The sequence below is a fragment of the Petaurus breviceps genome, unplaced genomic scaffold, assembly GCF_028583685.1.
Source record: "Petaurus breviceps papuanus isolate PSGF00001 unplaced genomic scaffold, PetGlider_PUasm1.0 567, whole genome shotgun sequence".
NCBI classification, from domain to species: domain Eukaryota; kingdom Metazoa; phylum Chordata; class Mammalia; order Diprotodontia; family Petauridae; genus Petaurus; species Petaurus breviceps.
In genome coordinates, this window is record NW_027186383.1 from 9,834,863 (window position 1) to 9,858,947 (window position 24,085).

Genomic DNA, 24,085 nt, shown 5'->3' on the forward strand with positions numbered 1-24,085 from the left:
AAAAAAAAAAAAAAGAGTAGTTGGGGGGGGCCCTAGGTGGTGCAGTGAATAGAACAACGGCCCAGGAGTCAGGAGAACCTGAGTTCAAATCCGACCTCAGACACTTAACACACACACACACACACACACACAAAAACCTAGCCATGTGACCTTGGGCAAGTCACTTAACCCCAATTGCCCTCCAAAAAGCAAAAAAAAAAAAAAAGTAGTTCCTCAATAATTTCCAGTGGTTCCTGAGTTCTTCTGTGAGCAAATATAAGCTCCTTTGTTTGGCCTTTAAAACTCTTTAGCCCTACCTCCTTTTCCAACCTCATCATGCATTACTCCCACACATACAGCAATTCATCTCTCATCTCTGGGCCTTTGTCCTGGCTGTGCCCTAGGCCCAGAGTTCTTTCCCTCCTTATAGGATCCCTTACTTCCTTCAAGATACCTTCTCCATGAAGTCACCCCCCAGCAGTAGCTGGTGCCTCCTCCCTAAAGCCCCCTTGGAATCATTCTGTATCTATGTAGAGGGACATGTGGTCTCTCTCCCTGTAGAACAGAAACTCTTCGAGAGGAGGGACTGTTTCTTTTTTGTCTTAGAATCCTCGGACCCCAGCCCAGTGCTGGCTACATAATCAATCAGGGCTTTAAAAATGCTTGTTTAATGTGGTTGGTAGATGGCCACTGAGGCTTCCAGTTCCATTACCCAATTCTGGAAATTCCAGGTTGGTGAGGATTCCCAGGCCTTGCGAGAAGGGAGGCCTGGGGAAGCTTGCAGATGCTGCTGCCTAGAAACTCCTGTTGTAGAGAAACCCAGGATCTATGCCACTCAGCTTTCTAACTGCCAATTCATTGAAGGCAACCCTGCCCCCCACGTACACGCACCAGTGATATGTACCAACAGCCCCAGACTTCATCTTCCCACACTGACCCATTCTGTTTCACTACAGATGAAAAGTACTTGGACCTTCTTTAAGGGAAAGCAAGTAAAAGCCCAGGGTTCCCTGCACTCCCATATCCTTCAGAAAGCGATTCACATGATTAACAAGTGGGCCAGGGCTGTAACAAGGGAGAGATGAGGCCCAGGAAAAAATAACAAATGATGAATAGACAAGCTGGCAGAGATCTTGGAGATCGTTTAGTCACTTGACAGATAGGGGAAACTGAGGTGCAGAGAAGGGCAGTGATCTGGCCAGGGCCATGCAGCTGAAAAGTGATAGGGCCAGAGTTTGAACCCAGGCCCTTTGCTCCCATGGCCAGCGATCCGTGCATCACACCCAAGGCTCTCCCTGCCGCTCTCCAGGCAGCCAGTGCCCCAAACTCATCCAAATCGTTCCTTCAGTTTTCTCAGAGCACAAAGTGGCCCCTGTTCTCCAGGCTGCTGGTTCAATGCACTAGACTCTGCCCTCTGGGCCAGGGGTTGCTCCAAGTCCCAAGGCAGCACCTGAGGGTCAGTGTCTACACTTGGTCACAAACACACGCTTGCTATTAAATACTGGACAACATACTCATAATCACCGTCGTGGGCAAGGCTGGTGGTAGGGGTGTGAGGAAGGCATCCTCCCATCTCCCTAGGCTCCTGGCTTCCTCCCTCTCACTTACTGTGCAGACGCCAAGCCCTATTGAATCTACTTCTGAAGACCCACTCTCATCCTGACTTCCCCTGCACTCCACCCTTTGCTGGGCTGATCAAGAGGAATGGGAGAGGCTAACTGGGTAAAAGCATCCGTGAAAGCACACAGCTACTCCCCAAGCAGGACCCCCAAGGCTTGGTAAATGGACCAATCCATCAACAAGCCCTTAGCATGTGCCAAACACTGTTCTAGGCACTGGGGAAACAAAGACAAGAATGAACTAATCCTGGCCTTCAAGGAGCTTATACTCTGCAGAATACAAATAAAAGTATCTGAAATATAAGCTCAAGCAAAATAAATATTAGGGCATATGAGCTGGGAGGGGAAGGCACTAGCAATTAGTGAGGAAGATCAGGAAGCCCGGCTGAGCCCCCTAAAAGGAGGGTTCTTCCAGGAGGGAGATTTCCCATGATGCACTTAGTCTCTGGCTGCCCCAGGCACAGGGGCCTCTGGGGCCCTTCTGGATCAGACTGACCCAATCCTTGCAGCTGTTTGGTGTTCCACCCTCCAGCCTCCCTTTGTGTGAGTCTTGTGCCTGGGGGACAAGGGCTTTATTCACTGGCCCAGGATGGGCTTATCCCATCTGTGCTCCCCAGGGTTTCACTGCAGAGCCTTGCTAGTCTATGTGCAGGGTGGGGGTGGGGAGCTCCTTATTATGGAGCCAATTGGTACTTTGGGGCATCCATGATGGCTATTTTAGAGATGGAGCTCATCTGAGGCCTCACCTAAGGAGAACACAGGAGGAAGCTGGCCTGCAAGAAAGTCAATAGTCTAATGTGATGAAAGTGCATCTGGGATGTTTTCCTGAGACAGCCAGACTCTGGCTCACGGTTTGCCTGCACTATGTAGAAAGGAAAAAACCAGGGTGTTGTGTAGGCAGAACATGAAATGGTTGAGAGACTCCTCGAAAGTAAGAGGCTGCCATCTCCTTGCCCAAATCATAGAAGAGATGGGGGGAGACCTCGAGTCACTCCAGACAAGAGTAGACGATCATCTGGTCTCAAAATCATTCAGCTAAATGGCCACTGCCCCTGGTCACTGACACATCCCCCCCAGCTCCAGCTCTGGCCACCCACAGATAAGCACAGGCTAGTGTTCCCCACCCCATCTGCAGGATCCCTGCTCTTCAGGGAACAGAAAGACAAAACATGACTTTTGTGCCCATGTCTGGGCTGGGGGAGAGATACACCAGCCCACATAAAGTGCCAATTGAAGATGGCACCCCAGACACCCTGAGAAGGGCACTCCACAAATATCCCAGCTGAGGAGTTAGCGGCTCCCATTTGTAAACATGTTCCCTCAGCAAACTGAGAAAATAGACAAGGGGAAAATGGCCCTATGTGGGTTGGACCAAGGAGAGCCAAGATCATTTCTTTCTGAAGTGTAGGTCCAACTGGCCAAAGGCACCTCATAGGATTCAGCTTTTAAGCCGCTTTATACCTGGATCGTTTCTTCTCAACCAATGACCAGTTATTGATTAGTGGGAGTGGCTCTAGCCCTCTGCTTTTTACAGTCAGTCCAATCCAACACGCATTTATTAAGCACCTGCTGTGTACAGGACACTCTACTAGGCTCTGGGGTTAAAAAGACAAAAGACAGTCTCTGCCCTCGTATTTAGACCTGATTCTATATAAGAATGAGAGAGGAAAAGAAAGAACGAGGGAGAGAATTCTGGCCATGAGGGTGCTCAGGAGACGAGGTGAGTTTTAGACCTGGGGAGGAGGCCATGCAATGCCAGGACAGCAAGAAGGAAAATGCTGAGTTCGAGGAGCTGCAAGTGGAACAGTTTGACCAAAATACAGGATTTGTGAAGGAGAATGGTGTGGAATGACCTGGGAAAGGTCGACAGGGCCTCCAGACCAGGAGCTTGTCTTTTATTCTAGTGGCAACACAGTGTCCTCGAGGGACAAGAAAGAAACAGGTTAGGCTTAAATAACATGGTTAGTGCAACTTTGTGTGGGTAGATTGGAGAAAAAAGAGCCTGGAAGGGAGGAATCAGATTAGAAAATGGTGCCCATCAAGGGGGTGAGAAGTAAAGGTCTGAACCAGGTTGATGGCCAGGGGAGGGGCTACAAGACACGTGTAGAGAGAGGGTGGCTCATCAACTGCTGATGGCAACTGATTAGACTGGGCAGAGGAGGGGACAGGGGGTGGTGACGACCTCGAGTAGTCAGGTGATAGGATCCGAGACCTGCACAGCAAGGGAGAGCTCTGGAGGAGGGCTGGGCTTCGGGGGAAGATGATTAATTCTGCTTTACACATGTTGAGTTTGAATGACCAGCTGTAGATGTCCAATGGACAGGTGGTGATTCAGGACTGGAACTCAGACTAGAACATACAACTAGATAAATATACACGTGGAATCTTCTGTGGGAATGAAACCCCCGGGAAATGGTCGGATCGCCGAAAGGGTATAGAGAGAAAAGGGGAGAGAGGGCTCCAGATAAAAATGATACTCCCAAGTAGGGGTTGTTCATCCTTCATTTTTTTAAATTATTTTTTTTGAGGGGGGAAGGCAAGGTAACTGGGGTTAAGTGACTTGCCCAAGGTCACACAGCTAGTAAATGTCAAGTGCCGAATTTGAACTCAGGTCCTCCTGACTCCAGGAGTCAGCTCTATTCACTTTGTCACCTAGCTGCCCCTCATCCTTCATTCTCGAAGAGGACAAATTACATCATGAGCGTGATGTCTCTGTTTTTGAGTGAACTGGATTTAAGCGAGGAAGAGCTTTGAAAAGAAAAGTTGTCAACCTCACTCTCTCCTCCAGAGTCACTGAAATCCGGTGGCAACAGAAGGAGCAATATGGCTAAGAATGAGATGTCAGAGAACCTGGAGAGAGTCATGTCATGAAAAGCCAGGAAGGAAGGAGAGTGTGTCTAGGAGGAGCCGGTCATCACTCTTGTGGAGGCAGAAATGAAGCTATCTGGCAGCTGATTGGATATGGATGGTTAATGGAGGGAAATGTGGAAGGACCCTGAGGTTTCAAGGCTGGGAAGATGGTGGCATCAACAGTAGAGACAGGGAAACTGGGCAGAAGGCAAATAGGGAAGAGGGGAGAAAATGAATTCTGCTTAGGTCATATCGAGTAATGGGGTTCTGCAAAGACACTCAGGTACAGATGTGGAACAGGTAGCTGGAGATTCAGAATTGCTACTCAGGGATCATGGGCACGACTGCTGAGCTTTTGTAACTGCAGACACCTCCACCATGCCTGGCTGCCTGGGTCTCAGGACCACTCTCTTGTTGAAGGATGCTCCCCATCCATGGTCTTAAAAACGGAAGGGATGAACCAAGTCCCCCCTCCAATGCAGAAGACAGATCAGAGGCAGTGCAGTGGGCCTGCCTGGTACAGACTAGTACCAGGAAGAAAGAGGTAGTCAGCAATGCCAAGCACTGCCAAGCACTTGTCAAGGAGGATGAGTGTTCAGAAGAGGCAATGAGGAGAAATCTCTTCCAATGGAGAGGTGGGATAAAAGCAAGTGATGGGGGGTGAAGGAGTGATGGAAGGAGAATGGATGATAAGGAAGTATAAGCGGAAAGTGTAGACAACTCTTTGCAGGACTTTGACAGGGAAGGGATCCATAGGGAGTAAGGACTATGCACATACTTGAAAGATACGTGTTTCATACACAAACACACACACACACACACACACCCCTAAATGAAAACTATGGGGGAGAGGAGTGAAAAGGGGAAGGGGTCACCGTTGATGCTGTTGCTTCTCAGGAGAGTGGAGGCCTAAGTTTGCAGAAGGGGCAGGATGATTGGTAGAGCAGGGCAACAACTGAGAGGCTGTAATCCCCGTACCCGAGAGGAAACTCTGCCCAGTTTGCTCCCCCTCCTGCTAGTGGAACACGGCACTGGAAGTCCCCAGGCCTCTAAGCCTGGGCCAGGAAGGCTGCCCTGGATCACACCCAGAGGAAGGCGGATGCCGCGGGGGCAGGGACTGTTCTCAGGGTTGCTTTTGAATCCCCAGCCCTTTGCACAATGCCTGGCATATAAATGGGTGTTTGACGAATGTCTGTCCCATTGAACTCAGCCCCTACTCAAGAGAAGAGGACTGGAGAGGCCCCGATCTGAGTAACCGAGACAGGTCCTCCGTGGCCCCACACACTCCCAGAAATCCGATCTGGAGCCTGGGCAATAGCCCTGGAATGCAGTCAGCCACAGGTCCCGGGCACCTCCCTGCTTTCCCTGGAAAGGTGGGGGACCAGGGGCAGAGAATGTTGCACATCTGGTCAGATGAGGTTACTGTGGCTTGGTTTGTTGAACTTTTTCATTACTAGGAAAGCTGCAGAGGCAAGAGAGAAGGGAGGAGAGTACAAAATTCAAAACAAAAGGCATCGATAAAGATTTTCCCCCTTACATCCCAGGTGTCCATGCAGCAGACCTGGTAGAACTGTTTCCTGGGAGTCTCAGAGGAAAAACTAGACCAGGATGTGTGCTGCTAAGCCCAAGGAAAGGGCATGGGTGAGGTGCCAAGTCTAAGGAGGCTGCCAGACTTAGAGCTGAGAGATCAATGAGCACCAGGGCACACGGGTAGGGCATGGTTGGTGTCTCCATACTGGGTGGGCACTGCTATCCAGTGGTCCAGATTGGACTGGAAGGTGCTAGAAGTATGTGATTCGGGGCTCAGCACCCAAAGATCTAAAAACCAGTGAGACCAGAGCTTGTTGGAGTTCAGGGTTCAATTCTGGTCATGAGGAAATAGGCTGGGAATAGAGTTCAGACTTCAAAGAGAGTCTAGCATCAGGCAGGTATGTCCTCTGGACTCAGAGGCAGATTCATTAAGAACATCCATTTAAGAACTGCTTATTGAGTACTTTGTGCAAAGCATGGTGCGAGGAACAGTGGAGGAAGCAAACAGGGATTGAAATTGTCCCTGCCCCCAAGAAATATAGGATCTAGTAGGAGGGAGGGGGCCTCAGCACCCAATGCTCCAAAATCACATTCAGAAATGCAGGAGAGGGTCACACGCCAAGACAGCAGCCGATGAAAGTCAAGCTTTTAGTCGATCGCTGGCTGAGTCTGAGCTGACGGCAGGACATGGCTAACGCCATGGAGCTTGGAGAGCACAAGGGAAGTGAGAGAAGCTCGAGCTGGCTTCTGGAGGCTGAACACTGAGGAGGGGAACTGTGACCCCGAGGGCATCAGGAGGAGGAAAGGAGGGAGCCAGCATTAATGTACCTCCTACGATGGGTAGGGACAACCCTAATTGTTGATCCACAACAGTCCAGGGACAGAGGTACTGTTACCATCCTCATTTTACAGATGAAGAAACTGAGGCAAATGGGGTTAAGAGACAAACAGGGTCACACAGGACCTGCCTGAGGCTGGATTTGAACTCAGCTCTTCCTGACTCCAAGCCCAGTGCTTTACCTCATTGCCCCTCTGGGAAGGGAAAGAGACTCGAAATCCCAGATTTCAGCTAATAGCACTGGGGATGTTTTGCCTGGGAAAAGATAAAGGCGATTGCATTGCATTGAGCAAACATCTATTAAGGGCCCAGGCTCTAGGTGAGATAGGAACTTTGGACAAGCCAGGTCTCTGCCTTCAATCAGGAAGCTTTCACTCCAGTGGGGGTAGGGGGTGAGGAGATGGCAATATGCCAATGTGGCTGGTCAGTCCTTTCAGTCAAATCTGACTCTCTGTGATCCCATTTGGGGTTTTCTTGGCAAATACACTCCAATGGTTTGTCATTTCCTTCTCAGTACATTTTACAGATGAGGAAACTGAGGCAAACAAGATTGCATGAGTTGTCCAGGGTCACACAGCTAGTAAGTGTCTGAGGCCAGATTTAAACCCAAGAAGATTAGTCTTCCTGCCTCCAGGCTGGGCACTTACTGACTGGGCATTGGGGTGAGGGGGAGGGGACACACAGAAAGGCACTTTCTGGAAGAGGTGGCATTTGACCTGGATTCTAAACAATGGGTAGGAATCCAACATGAAGGAATGGGGGAGAGAAGAGTTCATTCCTAGCACAGGAACAGCCTAGGTAGAAGCAGAAATGGAGAGAAAGTGTGGGGCCAATCCAAGGACAGCAAGGAGCTGGGTTTGGCTTGGGGGCAGCATGCAGTAGAGGGCACTGACCTTGGGGACTCCCCCAGGACAGTGCTGCCCAGCTTGGATTGAAGGGTAGGTGAAACTTAACAAAGAGGAGGCAGCTAGCCATCTGTTCTGCCGCCACCCTCCTACATACAGCCATCCAACACCCTTCCCCTCTCTTGCTTAGGGAATACTAATCAAATCAACCTCACAATCTACTGCCCTCAGACTGCTCTCTGGAGCCCTGGGATAGTGAATCCCTTCCTTGGTCTCCCCGGCCTCATCATCCAAGCCAGCCCTATGCCTCTGGGGTCCTTGCTTTGCCCCCCTCCCCCTGTGTTCTGGAGAAGCTTCGGATTATTTTGAACTAGCAGCCTTTCTATCAGACCTTTTCTTTTCACACCCTTTCCATCTTCCTGAGTCACAGAAACGTGCCCCTTCACTGCAGATACTGTACCCTGGGGCAGCTTCTCCAGCTGGGGACCTTCTCTCAGGTGCCTTCACCCCCACCCCAAGCCTGGGGACAAATGGGGACAGGAAGGATGGCTTCCTGATGCCACTTTCAGGTACACTCCACCCTAATGTATAACTCTAGCAAAGTGAACATTGGCAGTTTCTTAAGAAGTGAATTGGTGACTATTTTCTCCAGGCTCCCAGGTCAATCTCCCTTCCTTCTCAAGGACTTTAGTACCTGGCTCATTGCCTTTCTCTCCACCTCAAATCCTGCCCTTGTCCTTGGGAATTCCAACTCATGTGTAGGAGAAACCTTCAAATAACATTGCTCATGTTGATCGACCTCCTCCGCTTTCATCTCTTTCATCTCTGCCACCTCTGCCACACACAGGAATGACCATCCCTTGGACCTCATTTCTCACAAATGCTCCACCTCCATGAGCTGTAATTCTGGAGTAACCTCCTCTCCTTCCAGATCTCCATCTTCCTCAACCCTCTGGAGCCCATCACAACCTAGAGACCCTGAACCCCTCTCTACTTTCCAAGGCTGTCCCCCCTGCTCTGGCCTCACTCTCCTCCCTTCAGAATCTCAGTCCTTTTGTTAGCGAGTTCAGCTATACAGAGTCCATGACCCTTAAATACCTTGTCCAATTGTCTTATGAATAAATGGATGGATGGATGAATGGATGGGTGGATGAATTCATCCTGTCTCTAAACCACCAACCCTGGATCGCTTCCCCACATCTGCTTTCTTTGATCTAGCTTAAGTGCTGATGAATACCAACTGGACAGTCATATCCCCATGTTGACCAGGTCTACTACAAATTTACATCATTCGCTTTCCCCGCGCCCCTCACCTCTGCAAGCCATCCCTCTTACTATTCCCTCTGAACCAGCTCTCCATCACATTCCCCACAGCAGCACATCCAAAACTTACCTCAAGCCTCCTACTTTCCTTAAAAATTGAAACCAGCTGTCACAAGCTGCTTCTGCAGCTCAGACCTCCTTTGCCCCAGTCTGGAGGATGAGGCACCTTCTTGGCAGTGCCAAGCATCTCCTTGTATTCTTGATCCCATGCCCTCCCATCTCTCCCAGGAGCTTGTCCCTTCAATTCTTTCCTATCTACTTAATTTTCTTTTTTTTTTTTTTAAGCAATCAGGGTTAAGTAACTTGCTCAAGGTTACAAGGCCAGTTATTTCTGGGTGTGGTGATAAGAATCTGAGACCAGATTTGATCCCCAAGTCATCCCGACACTGGAGCCGGTGCTCTTACTTGCTGAGCCACCTGGCCATCCCATATCTACTTAATTTTCAACCTCTCCTTATCCACTGGCTTCTTTCCAACTCCTACAAATACATCCATTATAAAAAATCTTCCCTTGACCTTAGCATACCTTCTAGCTATCTTCCTGTATCTCTCCTCCCTTTCAGAGCCTACCTCCTAGGGGAAAAAACCTGTCTGTTCCCCTTCACTTCCTTGCATCCCACTTCACTTCACTTCCTTGCTTCCCTCTTATTCTCATCCCTTTGTTATCTGTCTTCTTTCCCACCACTCAGCTGAAAGTGCTGTTTCCAAGCTTTTCAGCAGTGTCTTTATTGCTAAACCCAAAGACCTTTCTCAGTACTCACCCTTTTTCACCTCCCTTGGACATCTGACAATATTGGCAGCTCCTTCTTCCTGGGGCTCTCTTCCCTGGGTTTGGAGACTGTGCTTCCAAGATTCTCTTACTGTTGGATGGAACCTTCCCAGTCTCCCTTAAAGACTGATCATCCCTTCTAAGCCAATATCCTACTGTTATGGATAGGTATAGATATCCCAGAGTTCTGTCCTGGGCCCTCTCTTCTTTGAATTTTAGAGTTTCTCCTAGAGATCTCGTTGGCTCCCATGCATTCTGTGATTACCTCTATGGAGATAACTCCCACATCTAAACATCCAGCTCACCTCTCTCCCTAGAGCCCTGCTCTCAAATTCCTAACTGCTTGCTTGAAATCTCCACCTGGAAGTCACAGAGGCATCTCAAATTCAGCATGTCCAGACTGAATTTGTCTTTTGCCTTAAATCTGCCTTTTCCTTGAACTTTCCCATTTCTGTCAAAGGCATCTCCTTTGACAGGTTACCGGCCTTTTTCCTCCTCCAGATCCAGGACCTAGGAGGTATCCTCATGTCCTCACTCTCCTTTAACTGTTGGAACCCATCAGTTGCTGTCTTGTCAATTTCCCCTTTTCAGCATCTTTGGTGCCCATCGTCTTCTGGTCCAGCAGGCCTCAGTCCCTCTGGCCTGGATCACTGCAATGGTCTCCTACATGGTCTCACTGCTTCTAGTCCTCCTCTTCTTCAAAATTATCCCTTGAAGGCAGCTCGGTAGCACAGTGAATAGAGCATCAGCCCTGGAGTCAGGAGGACCTGAGTCCAAATCCGGCCTCAGGCACAAAACAAAAACTAGCCTTGTGACCTTGGGCAAGTCACTTAACCCCAACTTCCCTCCAAAAAGCAAAAAAAAAAAAATTATCCCTTGAAGAGCTGCCAAAGGGATGGTCTTAAAACTCAGGTCTGACCTAGTCACTACTCTGCTCATGAAGCTTCACCTGTTCCCCATTGCCTTCAGGATAAAACAGAAATCCTTGCCTGGCATTTAAAGCCCTTTAAAAGCTGGCTCTAGGATATCTTTCCTATCTAGGCTCATTGTACTTTATAGTCCCTGGGGTCTGGAGAACCAACGTATGTGCTGTTCCCCTGACAGGACATTTCATCTCCTGACTCAGCACAAACTGGACCTCCTCACTCTCCCCTTTCTGACCCTCTGTTGCCAGCATCCTCATCTCTGTGTGTGTTTGTGTCTTTTCTCATCTCTGAACATGTTATATCCCTCCAATGGAATGCAAGCTCCTTGAGGGCAAGAATTCTGTTGCCTGGGGCGGCCAGGTAGCACAGCGAGTTAAGATGTCGGGATGACCAGGGGATCGAATCCCGGGCTCAGACACTTAGCACCCACCCAGAAATACCTGGCTGGGTAACCTTGAGCAAATTACTTAACCGCAATTGCTTTTAAAAAAAAAATGATGTTGCTTTTGTTTTTGTATGCCTAGTTCCCAGTGCAATGACAGGCACATAGTAGGTACTTGTTGATTGACTGACAATAATAATGTAATAATAACATTGGGTAGCACCAATTGTGAAGGTCAATAAATGCCAAGTTAAAGAATTTGAACTTTGTCTCCATGGGAAATGGGGAGCTACAGAAGAGTTTTGAGAGTTGAAGAAACATGATCAGATACATGCCTAAGAAAGAAAAACCTGGCAGCATTAGGAAGGGTGGTCTGGGGAGAAGAGAGTGGAGGTAAGACCTATTAGGAGGCTGTTAAAATGATCAGGATGGCTAGTAATGGGTCCCTACCAACATGGCAGCAGCTGGAAGAGAGGATGAGAGGAATGGGAAGAATGAGATGGAGATAGAGTGAACAGGATTTGGTAATTGACTGCCTAGTCAAGGAGAGAATCAGAGACAATACCGAGGGTTTGAACATGGGAATCTAGGAGAATAATGGCACCACTTCCAGGAGTGAAGACAGAAAGAAGCAAGAGCTGATTAAGCCAGGGTTGGGATGGGGTAAGGGCGCAGGCTTGGCAGGGGTAAGTTCAGTTTTGGAGATCGATAGAGGCAGAGGAGGCCCTTAGAGGCAGCTAGAGATGCTGATGCTCTATTTGAAAAGCTAAAGGACTGTCACAGGAAGGAAAGGAGGGGAGAGGGGCACATGTCAGACTCACTCTGGCTCCCAGAAGAGGACCCAAAGGTCTCCTGGTGAAAACAACTGGATAAAATTGTAACTCAACACAAGGAAGGGCTTCCAAGTAATTAGGATGAAAAAAAAAAAACGGGTAATGAGTTTCCTGTGGCTGAGTTCAAGTACAGGCTAGGGAAGTATAAGGGGATACTTGTGCTTTATGCAGGGCTCGGGCTCTAAGGTCCTTTCTAGGATTTTTACGGAGCACCCAAATAACCCCTGCCTTGGTTTGTTAAGCAGCCTTCTTGCCATGGGGAGGGATAGTAGGTGGGGGCTGTTCCAGAGAGTGCCACAGCTGGCATCAGAAGGTGAAGGCATCATACTAAGCCTCACTGTTCTAGCAGCTTACTGTCTATTGAATAAAGGCCAAAGTCCAGAAGCTCACTCATATTTAGGGCTCCCCATCTCCTTTTGAGCCTTATCTCTCCCTTCCCTAAGTGGTCCAACAATTCCACCCATCTGAAATCTTCACAACTCTTCAAGGCCACCTCAAATCCTACTTCCTCCAAGAGGCTTCCTTAATCACCCTCGTTAGAAGCCATTCCCACTTCTGAACATTTCCTATAACAATTGTTGAACTGAATTTCCATATTCATCTACACACTAAAATGTTACTTTTCTAGAATTCTCAGAGAATGAGTCATTGCAGATACCTCAGGGGCAGCTAGGTGGCACAGTATACAGAACACTGGGCATGGAGTCTGGAAGACTTCTTTTCCTGAGTTCGAATTTGGTCTCAGACACTTCCTAGCTGTGTGATCTTGGGTGAGTCACTTAATCCTGTTTGCTTCAGTTTCTTTCACTGTAAAATGAGCCAGGGAAGGAAATGGACAATGATTTCAGGATCTTTGCCAAGAAAACCCCAAATTTGGTCATGAAGAGTCAGATGCAAAGATACAACTGAAAAATAACTAAACAACCACAGGCAGTTTAGCCTAATGGTAGGTGCCAGTTCTAGTGTCTGAGAATCTCAGGCTGCAGGAATGATTCTATGATTTACTGCCCCTGATCCCCTGAGCCTAAATTAGGGCCCTCTGGGCAGGCAAAGGCCTCAACCAGAATACACAATTTAGTAAGACCTGTCAACACTGAATGAGATCGGTAAACTAGAGTCTAGGGGATGGTGACTAGGATGGGAAGGGTCAAGGAGAAGCTAAAGTGGGAAGGTCACAAGAGTTCTGTTTGACTCCAGAAAGCAGAACTGGAAGCAACTGGGGGGGGGGGGGCGCAGAGAAGTTGTAGCAAAGTGCATTGGTGTCAGAAGAAATTACTTTCTTAACAGTTTAAAGCTGCTCAAAGGGGCAATTGGCCTCAGGAGGTAGCGAAAGTCTTCCTCTCTGGAGCTGTTCAAACAGAAGGCCTCTGCTTATCACAGATGTCATAGGAGGGATTGCTTTGGGGTATGAGTTGGGACTGGTTGGTCACCGAGGTCTTTTCCTGCTCTGAAATTCTGTGAATTCTGCCATTCTCTTTCCTACTAGACCCAATCAATGGTCAAGCCCTGTCGATTGTACCTTAGTAATCCTCTTGGGTCTGTTCTGCTCTAGTGGAACCACCTTGGTACAGATCCTCAGCTTCTCACCTGGACTCATGCGGCACCAGCCTTCCAACCAGTCTCGGATCCAGCCTTCACCCCCGTTGCCAAGGAGTTGTTCTAACCCATTTCTCTGATCAGGCTTCTCCTCTGTGCTCATCAATGATTCTACAGCCTTCCATCGCTTACCACATAGAGGGGAACATCCTGATTCTGGTAGTTGGGACTCCCCCACTATCACCAAATGTTGAAGTACCAAGCTTTCTTCCTTCAAGGTCCAAATTCAGCACCATTTCCTGTGACTCTCCCTCTCACTCCCTAACTGAATAAAAGCCATCTTTCCCTTCCCAAGCTTCTCCAGGTCCTTTGTCCCATACCTCTTTTGTAGTTAGCAGGCCCTCCTCTGTAACAATTATTTGTGTGGGGGCTGTTCACCCCTCCCCTTGGACTGTAAGCTTCATGAGGGCAGCTCTGTCTTTGAGGGAGCATTCTGTGCTCCAGAGCACTTTGCATTTTGGTGATAATAAAAGATCATACAGAGAGTGTCTTTGGATTCCCAGATACCAGTGAAATTTAATAAATGTTGAAATGAAAAAAAGTCTTGCTTGTTGGGGAGTAAGACTCACAAGTATGAAACCAGTGAGCCCGAGGTGGCTGGCCACCAAATTGGGTCTTTTGGACTGTAAGGGCTACAGAATTATATAAGGATAAAGAAGCCACACAAAACGTGGCAGGAACTGAACGCAGCTCTTCGTGCAAAGCGAAGCCCTGGGAGGGGAAGGCCCGGGTGCAGGGGAGCCTGTGAGCCCCGTCTTTGGGCCATGCAGCGCAGTGTCTGCAAGGGGAACGATGGGGCGCTGTCGCCCCCATGTCCTCCCTCCCACAACCCGGAGCCCAGGAGGGGAATGGGAGCCTTCCTCTCTCGGCTCCAGAGTGGGAGCTGCGCTGACCGGGCCTTGTCACTGCACATCACTGAGCAGGGAAATCAAGGGGTGCCCACCCCCCGGAACAGCGGCTCTGAGGCTGGGGGCCGGCCCCGCAGGGAGCCCCGGCCCCGCCGAGCGCCCCCTCGTCCCTCGCGGTCCGCCCTCTGAGGACAGTCCGGAGGCTCGCTGCCCCTTCCTGGCGCTGCCCCTGCCCTCGGGGCTCAGAGGAGCCAGCTGGGCCCCGCGGCTTGCCCGGAGCGCTCTCCGCGGTGGCGCCGGCGTCAGTGCGCGCTGCTCCACGTCCTGCGCGTGTGGGGCCACACGGCCGGGTGACCGGGAAGGCCGCGGTGCTTCACGGAGCGTGGGGGTTGCCCCGGGCCGAAGCGGGCACGGGGACGGTGCGGCCAGCCCAGGCCCAGGCCCGGCTCCCCCTCCACGCGCGGCTCTGCGCCCGCAGTACAGACGGGGAAACCGAGGCAGCGGGCGGCAGGGGAGGGCCCGCTCCGGGGAAAACCACGCGTGCCCGAGGCAAACACCAGGAAGTGCCGTGTGCCCAGGCAGTCTAGGCCTGCGCCTCAGTTTCCCCATCTGCAATGGCGGAGGGGCCACTCCAGCTCCTAATCTAAGCTCCTGGGGGCTCTTTGTGCCTCAGTTTCCCCTTCTGGAACATGGGGGGAGGGGGCCGAGGCTAGGACTTCCTGGTGCCTCGGTTTCCTGAAGTGTAAAATGGAGGGGGCCTCTAGCCACCACGACTCCCCCGCCCCGCCCCTCGCGAATCTTGCGGGGGAGGAGATAGGCTGCGTGACGTCACGGGCTCCCGCTTCCCGCCCTTTCCCGCCCCTCCCCCACCCCGCGGGCTGCGCGCTCTGCAGGAGCCGTTACGACCGTTGGAGGACTAAGGGTGGGGGGAGGGAAGGAGCGAGGAAGAGCACCGCCCCGCCCCCGCAGGTGCGCGCGCACCCGCCACAGTTCGCTCCGTCTTGCGCAGTCGCTCTTCTCGCCTCGTGGCGCACTCCGTGTTTTTCCCCTAGCCCTTTGTGTAGGGATCTCTGTGCGCGTGCGTGAGGGAGAGGGCGGAGGCGCGCGGGCGGGGGATGGGGTGGGCAGGGTGGTGAGCTCAGCCTCTGGTGTCGGGTTTCGGCCGCTCCCTCCGCCCCCTCAGGCTCCGCCCGGCCCCGCCCCCTCCAGGCCCCGCCCCCGTCCGCCATTTCGTGGCTCGGCTCGGGCTCGGCGCCGGCCGCGTGGTGTCCACATCATGGACGCCCGGCCCGGAACTGGGGCCCGACAAAGGGCGGCCGGGGGCGGCGCGGCCTGCGTGCGTGCGCGTGCTTGGCCCCCGCGGGGAGCGCGCGCGTCGTGCGCTTGGGGACGTGCGATTTGTCAGTTTTGTGTCCTTGTGGCCCCAGGTGTGCGCCTGCGCAATGCTGCTGTGTGTGCTCAGCGTGCGTTTGAGTCTGCGCGCGCGGGGGTCCGGTGTCGGTGTTGTGTCTCGCGTGGGCTTTGCGCAGGTGTGTGCGTGCCCCCCCCCCGCGTGGCTGCTTGTGCCCATCGTATCTTTTGTGTTTGTAACAGGGCCGGGCCCTTGTGACTTGTGCATGGGCGTGGGTGTCTGCGTCCACGGGAGGTTTGTGTACGTTTTGTCCACCGGCTTGGGAAGGGGCGAGTGTCCCTGTGCCGTCTGCCCCCACTGCGTGTCCCGTGGGTGCCGCCCATGCTCACCCCGTGCGGGGCTCAGCCAAGGGCACCTCGAGGTCAGGGAGGTGCCAGGGGCACACGGAGAGTGGGCAGCACCGCCTCCCCCTTACACTGATGAGGAAACTGAGGCAGGCCTGGGCCCCTGGCAGCCCCCCCCAATGCTCACACAAAGCAGGCGCTGGCTCCTCCCCGCGTGGGCCCTCGGCTGGCGTCCCCTTAGTTAGGAGGCCCCAGTGGGCTCCTCAGTGACCCCCTGCCTGCTGCTTTCCCCCAGAAGACAGCACCAGGGCTGTAGCCGCCCTCTGGGGGCTGGCTGCCAGGGCCCTGTGCCCGTCCTGTGCCCAGCCTGGGCAGTGTGGGTGCGGACCCCCGCCTGTCCAGGCTGCTGCGTCACTGGGGGCTGGAGGGGACAGCTGAGGGGGGCCTGTTTGTACAAGAAGCCTCACACACAGGACAGGGCTGCCCTGGAGGGGGGGGGGATGTTCTGAGCCCAGGGGCATGACTGAGGCCTTGGCCGGCCAAAGTGGCTGCCCATTTTCCAGACCCCACTGAGCAAACCCTTGAGTAACTGCTCTGAAGGGGACAGCTGGAAGTCCAGAGGGAGGATCCCACAAGGAGAGAAGGGGCCAGGTGGGAGGCCTGGAGGTGGGGATCCCCACTCCCTGAGGAATTCTTTCCTCCTTCACAAAGCCCAGCCCTCCCAGAAGACCTGGGGTCAAATCCAGTTCCTCACACCTCGGTCTCAGTCATTTCACCTGTCCAGGGATCTGTTTCCTCACCTGTAAAATGAGGGGATTGGGCCTGGAAAATGGGGGGGGGGGGTCTCTAAGCCCCCTGCCAGCTCACACTGCCATGATCCTTCCCCAGAGAAAATGCCTTTCTAGCTCTCCCTGGCAGTCTAGGGAGGGGGGCCAGAACCCTCAGCCACCAGCTTCATCCAGGCCCAGTGTGCCTAGACTGAGGTGTGGGGTGAGTCAGTCCAGCGATTGAAACAAAGGGCTGTCTGTTCCCATTCCACTCAGCTGGACAGAGAGAATGAATGTGTGTGTGTGTGTGTGCTGGGGGGAGGAGGCTGGCAGGGACTTAACTCTACTTATGGGGGGGGGGGGAGCAGCCCCGTGTGACCGAAACCAGTGAAGCCTGGGAGCTGGGGCTCAGTGCACTTTGAGTTGGAAGTGAGGTGGGCGTGGCTGTCCCTCCCCTCTTCCTGAACCGACAGGTTAGACTATTCTTATTATTTTTTTTCAGGGTTGTGGGGTTTTTAACAGCAATTTACATTTTCCAAAAATGCCCAAGGGGGCCCTCTTATTACCCCCCCCCCCCCCCCCGCTGCTCCTTCCTCCTCCCTGGAATACAGGCTCCCCAGATCAGGATTTCCCCTACCCTCTGCCTCCTGAGCACAGATTCAGGGCCCCCTGCCCCTCCTTCCTTCCCTTCTTCACCCATCCTACACGGATGGGGCCCAGAGTGAAGGCTGGCCAGGTGCACTGCTGAGCACACAGTAGGTGCTCAGTAAATGGTCCAGGAAGTCATTCTAGCCTCTACTGGCAGCAGATCCCAGATGGGCAGAAGTGTCTCACCCCCTGGGGCTCCCAGCCCATCCACCTAATGGAAGGGGACAGAAGGGGTGTCCATGTGCACCAGAGAGAAGAGAAAAGATGTGGTGGAGAGACTCATGCTTGGACAGGGGGCTTTGAGGCTGCTTTGCACATAATGGGGCAGGAGGAGGGGGGGATTGCTGATCTTAGAAAAAAGTCTGTACTTGTGAGCATTTTCCTGTTCACAGGAAAAACAGCTGGGCAGCAAGATAGGCTAAGTTTGCCTGGGTTGGTTTGTTTCAGGAAGATTCCATAAGGAAATTATCGTCTGGTAGATAGGAGACTTTGCAGCGGGGCCACCCCCTCTCCAGAACGGGGGCGGGGGGGGGGAGATGGGGGAGATGAGGGAAAGAGCCTTGGGTCTGTGTGTCCCCGGGTGGGCAGTTCCTTTGTGCCTGGGCATTTTTCATCTTGGCCTCCCTCGAGTCTTCACCAGCCCTGGCATCTCCCCAGCAGCCCCAGGGTGGACACTGCAAGCACCTGGGCTCTGGCCAGCTCAGAATCCACTATCCCCTCCTCTCTTTTTCCACCTGAAGAAATGAAAGATTGTGCCAGAGAGATAAGGGAACCAATGGAGAGTCTTGTCTTCTCCAAAGCTGGCCCAGGGCCACCCTATACTCCCTCCTCCAGGCTCAGGGGCCCTGAGGCTGCCCCCCCCTCCCAACAGGGGGAGTGTCTGTGGAGAATGGAGATAGGCTGGTATGTGTGTTGGAAGGGAACAATTAGCAAGTAACAAGCAGTTTTATTCTACTATAGAAACAACAAAAATGGGGCTATGCTTAGGAGTCCAAGGCCCTGGGTTCTAATCCTGACTTTCCTTGTTGTGTGACTCACACAGGCTGTTTGCCTGAGCCTCCACTTCTGTGACGAGAAGGAGACAGCAGCCTCTGAGGTGAGGTGCTGGCCAGCTCCAATCTCCAATACCCCAGGAGGTTCTCCACAGCATATTCTGCCATTTGGGGGCAGCCACCAGGTTGGTGCCCAGCATTCTCAGAACCCTTTCCAAGCCATGTCCATCACCCCAAGCCCCTCTGGTACCCCCAAGTAGTGCTTCCTGCAGGTCTGCCAAGCCAGAACTGAAAGTATGTATGTGTATGCTTATGCCTCAGGCTGGTGAGAAGTGGGGAGATGGTGGAGATGAGGACCCCCATTTCCCCAAACACTTCCTTATGTAGTGCCTCTGTGGGGGTGAAAGCCAGAGGAGCCTTCCCTCTGTGGGATGTGTGGGTGTGAGAGGGTATAAGAGTGAGGTGTATGGGTATGTGTGGGGGCTGTGCGGTACGGGGGTATCAGGGTATAGTGTGTGGGAGTCTATGAGAAGCAGTTGTCCTCAGGAGCTTGGGAGAGAAGGAACTAGGTGACTCTTGGGGCTGATGAGTGTCCTCCTCACGCGAGGCCACATTCCTCCCCTGCTCAAGGACTCAGTGGCTCCCTATTGCCTGGGTTTGGGGCAGTTCTCTGGCCAGACTCATCCCTGCCCTGGGTGCAGAAGGCAGGACTCTCTTTGGTCTGCCTCCTGCCTCCCTTTTCCACGGTTGTTGCCTGTGGGCATTCTCCCTCACCCAAGCCGGACCACAGGCCATCTGGCCCCTTGCCCCCTCTCTGCCACATTCTTTCTCCTGCTTCCATGCTTCTGCACAGGCTGTGCCCCATGCCTGGAATGCTTTTCCTCTCGGAATCTACAGCACTGATCACTTCCTCCAGGAGGCCTACTGTGATTTCCCCAGGTGCTAGAGCCTTTCCCGGGGAAATTACTTTGTGTCTGCTCTGTATCTAATCTGTGCTTATTTCTCCATATCTGTATCAAGTCTTCTAGACCCCGGGGACCATGAACTGGTTTTTAAAAAATATTCACTGTATTTCAATGTAACAGGACTCTTGGTTTGGTTTTGTTTGTTTTTGGTTTTTGGAGGGGGGAAGGCAGAGTAATTGGGGTTAAGTGACTTGCCCAAGGTCACATAGCTAGGTACCGTAAGTGTCTGAGGCTGGATTTGAACTCAGGTCCTCCTGACTCCAGGGCAGTGCTCTATTCACTGCACCACCTAGCCACCCCAGGACTCTTGTAATCTGGACTTATTTTGTTCACTTAATGGACTGCTAAAGGGGATCAGGTAAGAACCTGGTGACTGTGGTTTCTCCCCAATAGAAGATTGGGGAGAAGAATTCTCCTTGAGGTCACGGCCTGAGTTTTTCACCCTCCATGGAAGGCACAGAGAAGGAGTTAACAAATTGCTTGTTGAATAAATAAACTAATGAATGAATGAATGAATGAGCGAATGAATGAATGACGGGTGCTGGCACTCACAGGTACTTTCTCAAACAAGTTGCCCTCTCCACCTAAAGGGCCTTAGTTGGAACAAAAAAAGAACGAGAAGGAAGGAGTCCCAGACTTTCTTAAACCCTGGGCATTCCCATCCTTGGCCGTTGTGCTGCTGCTGCAATGTCCAGCCGTGTCTGGAGACACTGACGTGCCCTAGTCTGCTCAGAGCCAGTGTCCAGCTCTCAGTGCCCTGAGGTTGTCTGGGATGGCCCTAGCGCTAGAAGGTCCCTTGGAGGTCTCCAGGGACTGGAGATGGCTCCATCCTCCTGAGGTGCAGGAACGGGAAGGGGCTTGCTGGAGGAGTCAGAGAATTTGGCCATAAACAGTGTTAAGAACTGAAAGTGATGGCCCTGTTTCACAGAGAAGCAAGTGAGGCTCAGAGAAGAGAAGGGGCGAGGTCCCGGGGTGGCACCCAGCAGAGATGGGGAGGGGCACAGCCATGATGCCTCGTTTCCTGCACGTGGAGGGGAGGGACAGCAGGCTAACTCTTTTTGGGGAAGAGATGTGTCTTTTCCTAGTTTGTTTCTGCTCCACAGTCTGGAAGGGTTGGCTGTGCAGTAAACACCCAAATGTCGAGCAGGTGTGGGTGTTTCCCAACCCACCCCAAGGGAAGTCTCTCCAGGGTTCTATTGCCTGGTGTATGGAGCTAGTTACCATTGTACCTCAGCCTACCTGGAGCCCCACTAGTCTGCAAAAGACCCTCTCCCCCCACCCCACCCATCACCTCCAGACCCTTCAGCTGCTTGTCACCCTCTAGGATAATGATGCCACTCAGGACAGTGGAAAGATGGACTGACTTTGGAGCCCATAACTGATTCCCTCTGTGACCTTGAGGAAGCCTCAGTTCCCTCATCGGTACAGTGACGAGGGAGATCAGACTGAACGGTCTCAGAGGGTCCTCTCTGTCAGAGGTCCAGGTTCCCCTGTCTTCCTCTTTGAGCACCTCCATGAGCCAGGGAGGCAAAGGTCTTATCATCCCCACTGTTTGCAGATGAGGAAACAGGGCATTTTCGTAACTTGACCAGGGGTCACCCAGCTAGCAAGGGTCAGGAGCAGGATTTGAACTCAGATCTTTTAGCTTCCAAGTCCTCTCACTTTGTTTTTCTCTTCTGTAATTTGGGCTTAATTGGAGCTTCTCAACTCCCCTCACTTGATCTTTGGAGAAAGGCCCACCTAGAGGGGGTGTGTGTGACTGTTTGCTCATGTGTGCAAGAATGCCACCATCCCATCAAAGTGAAGGCCGCCCTCCCCCGTGCCTAACCTCTGGCCAGTTCTAAAGATGGTCCTAAGGCTCTCTAGTGTCCCAAATTCCCATTAACTGTGTGAGCGGAAGCCCAGCACCCCGGGAGTCGCTCCCTCCTCTCCCTCCCTGTGGTTCACAGCCTTCTGCAGGCTTCAAAGGAGACCTCGCCAACCTGCTCCCTTTTCTCAAGCCTCAGTTTCCTCACCTGTAAAACAGCAAAACTGCTAGCACCTCTTGGGGTTGTAGTAAGGAAGCTGGAAATCCATAAAGGGCTGAAGAAACCGTAGCTGCAGTTCATTATCATTTCCCGGCTAAGCTGCCCCCAGGGCATCTGTTTCCTCAGAGCCTTTCATCTCCGAGCAGGCTTAAAGGGGCCATGCAGCAAAAGTAGGGAGCTTTTCCAGTGGGTGGAAGAGCCTAGCTTAGAGGCGGTGGCGGGGGCCACCCCTCACTTTATTGGAGAGAGAAAGCCCGCCAGAGGGATCGAATGAGGAACTTCTCTTAGCAGGGCCATGAAGAGGCAGAGGGGGCTTCCGACCTGCTTCAGACTTTGTCTCTCCTCTCGGTCTCCCCCCCATGTCCTTTTAAAAGGCCAAGTACCAGAGCAAGGGTATAGCCCAAGGGAATGAACTGACTCGTAGTCAAACCACAGTCTTTAAGGGTCAAAGAGAAAGCTCCAGGGGAAGGTGAGTCCCCAAAGTGGAACTGTGCTCAAAGGAGACTCAGGCCACTCTCCACTGCACAGGGGCTTCTCACCTCATCAAGAAGCTACATCTTAAAAGTCACTCCCCTCATTTTAGGTCCTCCCGACAGCCCAGAGTATAAGCGCCTTGAGGGCAGGAACTGTCATTTTAGGGTCTAGTGAAGTACTGGAGCTGAATGGAGACAGAGAGGATTTAGAAAGCGGGGCCAGGCTCCTTCTAGACACACCCTCCCCACGCGTGTACAAGTAGACCCCCGCACACACACTCCCCACAAATGTATGCGCACACCGGGTAACCCGCCCCACGAGCTTATACGCAGGGCTGATTTGAGCATTTTTAATGAAGGGGTTGGGGAAGTGACCTTTCCAAAGGGAACCACAGAAGCAGCAGCGAGCTCCCCCAGGCTCTCGGGCCTTCCAGTTCCCACCTGGATGGGGCAGCCACGTAGGCCACATTTCCCAGTGGGCAGTTTTTTCCTTTTCCCATTTTACTCCTGCCCCAGGCTCCTCCCGGCACCCCATGTGCTGCCCTCTAAATGCCAAGGGCACACCCTGCCCAGCTGCCCTCCCCAGATGTGCCCCAACTGGCAAGATTGCCTTCCCCTCCCCCACATTCTCCTCTTTCCAACTCTAGGCCCCTCAGTTTGGGCGGATATCTGCTGGGTATTAGAAGAAAAGGCATCTGAATGGACTAATTCACAGTAAGGGGTGAATGACTGATCTTCTCCAACCTTGCGGGTGGGCAGGGCGGTGCTTTTTAAAGGAGGCTTATTAAGTCAAATGAATCTCTGATTGGTGAAATTTCAGTCAGTGTGACTAATTGACAAATTCCCAGCAGCGTGGGGAGAGCCTTTTTGCCAGGAGGCCCCTTTAAGCATATCTCTTAGCAGCACCAGGTCCTTGGCCCCGGGAGCCCTGGTGGTCTCCAGTCTCCGAGCGCTTGCATGATGCCGGGAGATCTGAGCCACCCTTGGGCTTCCCCTCCAGCTTTCCCTGGGGAGCCTGAAGCCAAGGCACTCATTGACTTTGATATCTCCCTTTTCAAGGAAGGGACAAAGTTCTCCCTCCCAGCAGAGGTGAGCTGCCTGCCCTCACCCAAATCAGGCGCTTGATTCCAAACCAGCTGGCAATGTAGATCCCCACTTCTGGGTAAGGGAGGAGACCTTCCTCACCTATTCCTTCCTGGCTCTGTGCCTCCCTGGGTGACCAGCCTTCACCTGGGCTGCCCCAGGCCCCTCCCAGGCTCACATTTTCTTTTTTTCTCCCAGTGTTGGTGGGGCTCAATGATTATTTATGATGCCACTTAGGGGTTTCTTGGCTAAGGTGCTGGAGGGGTTTGCCATTTCCTCCTTCAGCTGATTTGACAGATGAGGAAACTGAGGCAAACAGGGTGAAGTGACAAGGTCACACAGCTAGTAAGTGTCAGACCAGATTTGAACCTAGGAAGATGAGTCCTGACTTGAGACTGGGCGCATCCTCCACATCTGCCTCTCCCAAGCCTGTCCCCACTCCAGTCCATCCTCCAGTCAGTCACTAAAATGATTTTCCTCAAGCCCAGGTCTGAGCAAGTCACCCCCTACTAAAGAAACCCCTGTGGCTCCCTCTGGCCTCCAGCATCAATTACAGAATACTCTGTTTGGAACTCACGGCCTTCCATAACCTGGCCCCTTCTACCTTCCCCGTGTTCTTCCACCTGCCTCCCCCACCATCCTCTTTGATCCAGTGACACCGGCTTCCGGGCTGGTCCAGGAACAAGACCCTCCGTCATGGGCTCTGGGCTTTCTCCCCGGCTGCTCCTCCTTCCCCCTGCTGGCTTCCCAGGCCCTTCTCTGAAGTCCCAGCTAAAATCCCGCCCCTGCCAAGCGCCTTCCCCAACCCATCTTAAGTCCAGCGTCTCACACCGATCGTTATTTCCTGCTGGTTCTGTCTCCCATGTTGTCTCCACGTTCGATTGTCAGCTCCTGGAGGGCAGGGACTGACTTTAGCGTCTTTTCATATTCCCTGCAATTATTACAGTACCTGGCATGTAGTAGGCTCTTAGGAAATGGCAACTGATTGATTGCTAGGCCCTGTGCTGAGCATGGGGGATAAAAAGCCAAAATGAAATAGTCTGCCATTAACGGGTTTACATTGTGTTAGAGGGGGAAGGGAGAGGAAGGGAGGAGAG

General features: G+C 52.4%; 3 long non-coding RNA genes across 3 annotated transcripts in view; 2 read left to right on the top strand and 1 right to left on the bottom strand.

Moving 5' to 3' along the window:
- The window catches only part of LOC138173277 (uncharacterized), a 35,957-nt gene extending 21,943 nt beyond the window's left edge, over nucleotides 1-14,014 (top strand). Inside the window, exons 2-3 of the long non-coding RNA XR_011171356.1 lie at nucleotides 12,523-12,664; nucleotides 13,381-14,014. This is a non-coding gene — a long non-coding RNA (uncharacterized lncRNA). The remainder of the gene's footprint in view (nucleotides 1-12,522; nucleotides 12,665-13,380) is intronic.
- Nucleotides 14,015-17,097: 3,083 nt separating this feature from the next.
- The window catches only part of LOC138173281 (uncharacterized), a 12,354-nt gene continuing 5,366 nt past the window's right edge, over nucleotides 17,098-24,085 (top strand). Inside the window, exons 1-2 of the long non-coding RNA XR_011171359.1 lie at nucleotides 17,098-17,273; nucleotides 18,491-18,625. This is a non-coding gene — a long non-coding RNA (uncharacterized lncRNA). The remainder of the gene's footprint in view (nucleotides 17,274-18,490; nucleotides 18,626-24,085) is intronic.
- Nucleotides 17,817-21,682, bottom strand: LOC138173280 (uncharacterized). The gene is made up of 2 exons (XR_011171358.1): nucleotides 21,421-21,682; nucleotides 17,817-18,182 (listed from the first exon to the last, which is right to left on the bottom strand). It is a non-coding gene; the product is annotated as an uncharacterized lncRNA (long non-coding RNA).